At 41.0% G+C, this 8,261-nt stretch overlaps 1 protein-coding gene across 1 annotated transcript in view; it reads left to right on the plus strand.

Annotated features, from left to right (window-relative positions):
* MTM1 (myotubularin 1) overlaps nt 1-8,261 on the plus strand; it is a 119,831-nt gene that overhangs the window by 51,938 nt on the left and 59,632 nt on the right. The gene's annotated exons all lie outside the window — the stretch shown is intronic.

An 8,261-nucleotide genomic window follows, 5' to 3' on the forward strand; every position in this document is an offset into this window, starting at 1 on the left:
GTGTTGTGTTTCCCAGTGTGATGTATCTGCGGGGGTGTTTATTAAATAATTTCATCATTTCCAGAGGGGATAGGTCTCTCCCCTGCTAGTCAGTGTGGGATGGATTGCCCTAGGTGACTGAAACACAGATCCCTGGCAGCTGGCGAGAGCCCTGTATGAGCCTGTGAGCTTCACCAAGGGCATCTTGTGCTCTTCCAACCCCAAGTGTGCCCTTAATCTTGGCCACCCTGCTTGAAAATGTAGGCGGTAGTGAGGCAAACTCAGGTGGCTTAGTGCGACACTGTGAGATCATATCCCAGAGTTCATTGCTTTCAGCTTTGGAGCTACTGAGCAATGAGTATCAGGCTTTTGTGGTTCCAGTTGTAAATGGAAACTAACCCTCTGAGCCTAAATGCCATTTGTGCAAATACAGATGTGTGGTATAGGTATTGCACCTATAGCTGAATAGGGACAGGTTTACTTTTGAAAAGAATAACTTTTCAAATGTCGTTTCATAGCATTTAGTATATAATTGGCAGGACCAATTTATTATGCATTTAATTAGTTATAATCTATGACTTAGTCCAAAGGTGATTTACTATTATATGTACCTAAAACTTTTCCTTCCTCTTCACCACACTGTTAGAGAGTAATCTTACTCTTACTTCGTGACTTAAAAAGAAACTTACTGTTGTTTCTTTTGCTGTACAGAAATAAGCCTTTCTGTGAGTTTTGCTCTTAAAGCAACCTATCTTTATATCCTGCCTCGGCCTTGCCTCCTGTGCCTTGCTCGAATCTTCTAGCCCCGTGCTCCTCCTTTGGTTGACTTGAAATGAACTTAGATGGAAATACCTGCTAAGGGGAGAGTGAGGAAATAATTATTTACAACATATACTGTAGAAATGCCTTTATTTTAAGTATGGGATGATCACACTGCAGATTAACCGAAGGTGATGGAAGGGCCCCTTAAGTAGAAGAGGCATGTGTTGAACACAGATGAAAATGCCATGCTTGGGAAAAAATGTGCTGATCTCATAATTGAATCTATTTGCAGCGTTTTCTAAGTTTCTGATTAAATATGTGATTTTTAAAAATATGTCTGTATTACAGTTTTTTTTTTCTTATATTTTATTGCACTTTAGGTTCTGGGGTTGCTGCCTCCATCCCCGTCACCTATATTTGGCATTGCTCCCCATGTTATCCCTCCCCAACTCCATACCCCCTGCTGTCCCTCCCCTAGTCTCCCCGCAACAGACCCCAGTGTGTGATGCTCCCCTCCCTGTGTCCATGTGTTCTCATTGTTCAACACCCGCCTATGAGTGAAAACATGCGGTGTTTGATTTTCTGTTCTTGTGTAAGTTTGCTGAGAATGATGGTTTCCAGATTCATCCATGTCCCTACAAAGGACACAAACTCATCATTTTTTATGGCTGCATAGCATTCCATGGTGTATATGTGCCACATTTTCCTTGTCCCGTCTGTCGTTGATGGGCATTTGGGTTGGTTCTAGGTCTTTGCTACTGTAAACATTGCCGCAATGAACATACGTGTACATGTGTCTTTATAATAGAATGATTTATAATCCTTTGGATATATATCCAGTAATGGGATTGCTGGGTCAAATGGAATTTCTATTTCTGGGTCCTTGAGGAATCGCCACACTGTCTTCCACAATGGTTGAACTAATTTACACTCCCACCAACAGTGTAAAAGTGTTCCTATTTTTCTACATCCTCTCCAGCATCTGTTGTCTCCAGATTTTTTAATGACCGCCATTCTAACTGGCGTGAGATGGTATCTCAGTGTGGTTTTGATTTGCGTTTCTCTAATGACCAGTGATGATGAGCATGTTTTCATATCTTTGTTGGCCTCATATATGTCTTCTTTTGAAAGTGTCTGTTCATATCCTTTGCCCACTTTTGAATGGGTTTGTTTGTTTGTTTCTTGTAAACCTGTTCTAGTTCTTTGCAGATTCTGGATATTAGCCCTTTGTCAGATGGATAGATGGCAAAAAATTTTCCCCATTCTGTTGGTTGCCAGTTCACTCTAATGATTATTTCTTTTGCTGTACAGAAGCTCTGGAGTTTGATTAGACCCCATTTGTCTATTTTGGCTTCTGTTGCTATTCGTGTTTTAGTCATGAAGTCCTTGCCTATGCCTATCTCCTGAAGGGTTTTGCCTAGGTTTTCTTCTAGGGTTTTTATGGTGTTAGGTCTTATGTTTAAGTCTTTAATCCATCTGGAGTTAATTTTAGTGTAAGGTGTCAGGAAGGGGTCCAGTTTCTGATTTCTGCACATGGCTAGACAGTTTTCCCAACATCATTTATTAAACAGGGAATCCTTTCCCCATTGCTTGTTTTTGTCAGGTTTGTCAAAGATCAGATAGTTGTAGATGTGTGACCTTGCCTCCGAGACCTCTGTTCTGTTCCATTGGTCTATATCTCTGTTTTGGTACCAGTAACATGCTGTTTTGATCACTGTAGCTTTGTAGTATAGTTTGAAGTCAGGTAGTATGATGCTTCCAGCTTTGCACTTTTTGCTTAGAATTGACTGGGCTGTGTGGGCTCTCTTTTGGTTCCATATGAAGTATAAGGTGGTTTTTTCCAGTTCTGTGAAGGGGTTCATAGGTAGCTTGATGGGGATAGCATTGAATCTATCAATTACTTAGGGCAGTATGGCCATTTTCATGATATTGATTCTACCCAACCATGAGCATGGACTGTTTTTCCATCTGTTTGTTTCCTCTCTTATTTCCTTGAGCAGTGGTTTGTAGTTCTCCTTGAAGAGGTCCTTTACATCCTTTGTTAGTTCCGTTCCTATGTATTTTATTCTCTTTGTAGCAATTGTGATTGGCAGTTCGTTCTTGATTTGTCTCTCTGTTAGTCTGTTATTGGTGTATAGGAAAGGTTGTGATTTCTGCACATCAATTTTGTGTCCTGAGACTTTGCTGAAGTTGCTTATCACTTTAAGGAGATTTCAGACTGAGACGATGTGGTCTTCTAAATATACAATCATGTCACCTGCAAATAGAGACAATTTGACTTCCTCCTTTCCTAATTGAGTACACTTTCTTTCTTTTTCTTGCCTGATTGCTCTGGCTAGAACTTCCAATACTTTATTGAAGAGGAGTGGTGAGAGAGGACATCCTTGTCTAGTGCCAGATTTCAAAGGGAATGCTTTCAGTTTTTGCTCATTCAATATGATACTGGCTGTGGGTTTGTCGTAAATAGCTTTTATTATTTTGAGATATGTTCCATCGATGCCTAGTTTATTGAGAGTTTTTAGCATAAAGGGCTGTTGAATTTTGTCAAAGGCCTTCTCTGCATCTATTGAGGTAATCATGTGGTTTTTGTCTTTGGTTCTGTTTATGTGGTGGATTACGTTTATAGACTTGTGTATGTTGAATCAGCCTGGCATCCTTGGGATGAAGCCTACTTGATCGTGATAGATAAGCTTATTGATGTGCTGTTGAATTTGATTTCCCAGTATTTTATTAAAGATTTTTGCATCCATGTTCATCACGGATATTGGCCTGAAGTTTTCTTTTCTTCTTGAGTCTCTGCTGGGTTTTGGTATCAGGATGATGTTGGTTTCATAAAATGATTTGGGAAGGATTCCCTCTTTTTGGATTGTTTGGGATGGTTTCAGAAGGAGTGGTAACGGGTCCTCTTTGTATGTCTGGTAGAATTCAGCTGTGAACCCATCTGGACCTGGGCTTTTATTGGTTGGTAGGTGACTAATTGCTGCCTCAACTTCAGCCCTTGTTATTGGTCTATTCAGGGTTTCGACTTCTTCCTGGTTTGGGCTTGGGAGGGTGCAAATGTCCAGGAATTTATCCCTTTCTTCCAGGTTTACTGGTTTATGTGCATAGAGTTGTTTGTAGTAATCTCTGATGATAGTTTGTATTTCTGTGGAATCTGTGGTGATATCCCCTTTATCGCTTTTTATTACATCTGATTCTTCTCTCTTTTCTTTTTTATTATTCTGACTAGTTGAAAGTCTATTTTGTTTATCTTTTCAAAAACCAACTCCTGGATTTATTACTTTTTTGAAGGTTTTTTTTTTTGTGTGTCCCTGTCTCCTTGAATTCTGCTCAGATCTTAGTTATTTCTTGTCTTCTGCTAGCTTTTGAGATTTTTTGATTTTGCTCCTCTAGTTCTTTCAATTTTGATAATAGGGTGTTGATTTTAGATCTTTCCTTGCTCCTCATGTGAGTATTTATTGCTATAAATTTCCCTCTAGACACTGCTTTAAATGTGTCCCAGAGATTCTGGTATGTTGTGTCTTCATTCTCATTGGTTTCAAAGAACATCTTTATTTCTGCCTTCATTTCATTGTTTATCCAGTCAACATTCAAGAGCCAGTTGTTAGTTTCCCTGAAGTTGTGCAGTTCTGAGTTAGTTTCTTAATCCTGAGTTCTAATGTGATTGCACTGTGGTCTGAGAGGCTGTTTGTTATGATTTCCGTTCTTTTGCATTTGCTGAGGAGTGATTTACTTTCAACTATATGGTCAGTTTTAGAGTAGGTGCAATGTGGTGTTGAGAAGAATGTATATTCTGTGGATTTAAGGTGGAGAGTTCTGTAAATATCTGTTAGGTTTGCTTGGTCCAAGTCAGAGTTCAAGTCCTGGATATCCTTGTTAATTTTCTGTCTCGTTGATCTGTCTAATATTGACAGTGGGGTATTAAAGTCTCCCACTATTATTGTATGGGAGTCTAAGTGTCTTTGTAGGTCGTGAAGAACTTGCTTTATGTATCTGAGTGCTCCTGTATTGGGTGCATATATATTTAGGATAGTTAGCTCTTCTTGTTGCATTGATCCTTTTACTATTATGTAATGCCCTTCTTTGTCTCTTTTGATCTTTGTTGCTTTAAAGTCTATTTTATCAGACTAGGATTACAACTCCTGCTTTTTTTTTTTGCTCTCTATTTGCTTGGTAAATCTTCCTCCATCCCTTTATTTTGAGCCTATGTTTATCCTTGCACATGAGATGCGTTTCCTGGATACAGCACACTGACAGGTTTTGACTTTTTATCCAATTTGCCAGTCTGTGTCTTTTGATTGGGATATTTAGCCCATTTACATTTAAGGGTAATATTGTTTTGTGTGAATTTGATCCATTTTGATGCTAGCTGGTTGTTTGCCCATTAGTTGACACAGTTTCTTCATTGTGTCGATGTTCTTTACCATTTGGTACATTTTTGAAGTGGCTGGTACTGGTTGTTCCTTTCCTTGTTTAGTGCTTCTTTCAGGAGCTCTTTTAAGGCAGCCCTGGTGGTGATGAAATCTCTGAGCAATTGCTTGTTCGTAAAGGATTTTGTTTCTCCTTCAGTTATGAAGCTTAGTTTGGCTGGATATGAAATTCTAGGTTGAAAGTTCTTTTCTTTAAGGATGTTGAATATCGGTCCCCACTCTCTTCTGGCTTGTAGGGTTTTTGCCGAGAGATCCACTGTGAGTCTGATGGGCTTCCCTTTGTGGGTAACCCGACCTTTCTCTCTGGCTGCCCTTAGCATTTTCTCCTTCATTTCAACCCTGGTGAATCTGACGATTATGTGCCTTGGGTGTGCTCTTCTTGAGGAATATCTTTATGGTGTTCTCTGTATTTCCTGGACTTGAATGATGGCCTGCCTTGCTAGGTTGGGGAAGTTTTCCTGGATAATATCCTGAAGAGTATTTTCCAGCTTGGCTTCATTCTCTTCGTCACATTCAGGTACACCTATCAAACGTAGATTAGGTCTTTTCACATAACCCCATATTTCTGGGAGGCTTTGTTCATTTCTTTTTAGTTTTTTCTCTAATCTTGCCTTCTCATTTTATTTCATTGAGTTGATCTTCAATCTCTGATATCCTTTCTTCTGCTTGGTCAATTAGGCTATTGAAACTTGTATATGCTTCATGAAGTTCTTGTGTTGTGTTTTTCAGCGCCATCAATTCATTTATATTCTTCTCTAAGCTGTTTATTCTCGTTAGCATTTCACCAAACCTTTTTTCACGGTACCTAGTTTCTTTGCATTGGGTTAGAACATGTTCTTTTAGCTCAGAGAAGTTTTTTATTATCCACTTTCTGAAGCCTGTTTCTGTCAATTCATCAGACTCATTCTCCATCCAGCCTTGTTCCCTTGCTGGTGAGGAGTTGTGATCCCTTGGAGGAGCAGAGGCTTTCTGGTTTTGGGTGTTTTCATCCTTTTTGCACTGGTTTCTTCCCTATTTTTGTGAATTTATCTGCCTGTGGCTTTTGTAGTTGGTGACTTTCGGATGGGGTCTCTGAGTGGTTTTCCTTTTTGTTGATGTTGAAGTTATTTCTGTTTCTTGGCTTTCCTTCTAACAGTAAGGCCCTACTGCTATAGGACTGCTGGAGGTCCACTCCAGACCTGCTTGCCTGGGGATCATCTGCGTTGGCTGCAGAACAGTAAGGGTTGCTGCCAGTTTCTTGTTCTGTTATCTTTGTCCGAGAAGGATATCTGCCAGATGTCTGCCTGAGCTCTCCTTTATGAGGTGTCTCTTTGGTTATACAGGGTTCAGGGAGCTGCTTGTAGAGACAGTCTGTCCCTTATAGGAGCTCAAGTGCTAATCTGTGAGCTCTGTTGTTCCTTTCAGAGCTGCTGGGCAGGTACGTTTAAGTCTGCTGCAGCGGAACTCATGACCGCCTTTTTTTCCCAGATGCTCTGTCCTGGGAAGGTGGGGCTTTATTTATAAGTTCCTGACCTGCTGCTGCCTTTTTTCAGAGATGCCCTGCCCTGCAAGGAGGTAGCCTAGTCACAGTCTGCCAGCAGAGGTGTTGCTGAGCTGCCATGGGCTCTGCGCATCTGCTGTGTGAACTTCTTTGCAGTTTTGTTTATAGAGGTATAGTTAGAACTGCCTCATTAATGGCAGTCTGCCTCAGTAATGGCAGACTGTCTCTGTAATGGCGGACTGCCTCAGTAATGGTGGACTGCCTCAGTAGTGGTGGCCTGCCTCGGTAATGGTGGACGCCCTTCCCCCTACAGAGCTAGACCATCCTGGGTCTAGCTGTGTTTTCTGTGAAACTCTCAATCCAGAGCGTTTTAGATTGCTGGTCTTTGTGGGGGTGGGACACACTGAGCCAGATCACCTGGCTCCCTGTTTCATCCCTCTCTTTTTCAGTTGAATAAGTGACTCTGTCTCCCAGGCATTACAGGCGCCAGTTGAAACAGCTGCCCAGATTTGTGTGAGTTTTTGTATGGAGACCCGCTGTGCCAGCTGAAACAGCCATGCTGGAGACTCGTGGCACTTTTCCACCCGGGAATCTCCTGGCTGTGGGTAGTAAAAACTCATTTGGAAATGCAGTGATCACTCACCTCTGCGTTCTCGCTGGGAACTGAACTCCAGAGCTGTTCCTGTTCGGCCGTCTTGGATCATCCTGTATTGCAGTTTTAAATTCTATTAGGATAAAAAGAGAGTCTGATGGGAACACATCTTCTCAATTATTATGATAGTGAGAATGTGAGTCTAATTCATGAAAGTTCAGTTAGGAAATGTGTTCTGTCTTGATTTATGCATATCTGGCCCCAAAATATCAGAAATTGACAGAATGGCAGGTTTGAAGGAGCTGAAGTTCCCATCTGTCTCATATAAGATCTTGCTTCATCAAACATCCCCTTTCTCTGGTATCTTCTGTTTCCTATAGGGTTTACTCCCCTAAAAGCTGCTGGACCAGCTTTCCCCTTATTCTACTGTCCCGTCTTTCACTTCATTGCCAAACTTCTGGAAACAATATTCTAGCCTATCCTCATCTCTAGTGCATTCATCCTCCAACTCATTCCAGTATGGAACTCATTACTGGCCAAATCTAGTGGCTCATTTCCATCTCATTCTGTTTCACCTCTTCCCCAGCATTCAACAATTTTGACCACTCTCTTCTTGAGCGCCTTGGTTTCTGTATTCCTGCACCATCTTGATTGTTTTCCAGCCTCCATTGCATCTGTCTTTTCCTTAAATGTAAATATCTCTTCAGTGTTTTACTCTCATCCCTCTTCTCACCTTATTAACTTTGCCTTTATGGTTTTGTTTAGCCTAAAGTCATCATTGCTATGCAGATGACTTCCAAATCTAACTCTCATATTGTCCTTGAGTGAGACCAATGAGTTTAACCTCAAATTCCTTCCTCTGAGAGTCTGAGAATCACAAGCTCGGCTGGTATGGTGGCTCACACCTGTAATCCAGGCACTTTGGGAGACCAATGCAGGTGGATCACTTGAGGTCAGAAATTGCAGACCAGCCTGGCCAACATGGTAAAACCCTGTCTCTACTAAAAATACAAAAAAA

This window comes from Cebus imitator, unplaced genomic scaffold (genome assembly GCF_001604975.1).
Source record: "Cebus imitator isolate Cc_AM_T3 unplaced genomic scaffold, Cebus_imitator-1.0 Scaffold273, whole genome shotgun sequence".
NCBI lineage: Eukaryota > Metazoa > Chordata > Mammalia > Primates > Cebidae > Cebus > Cebus imitator.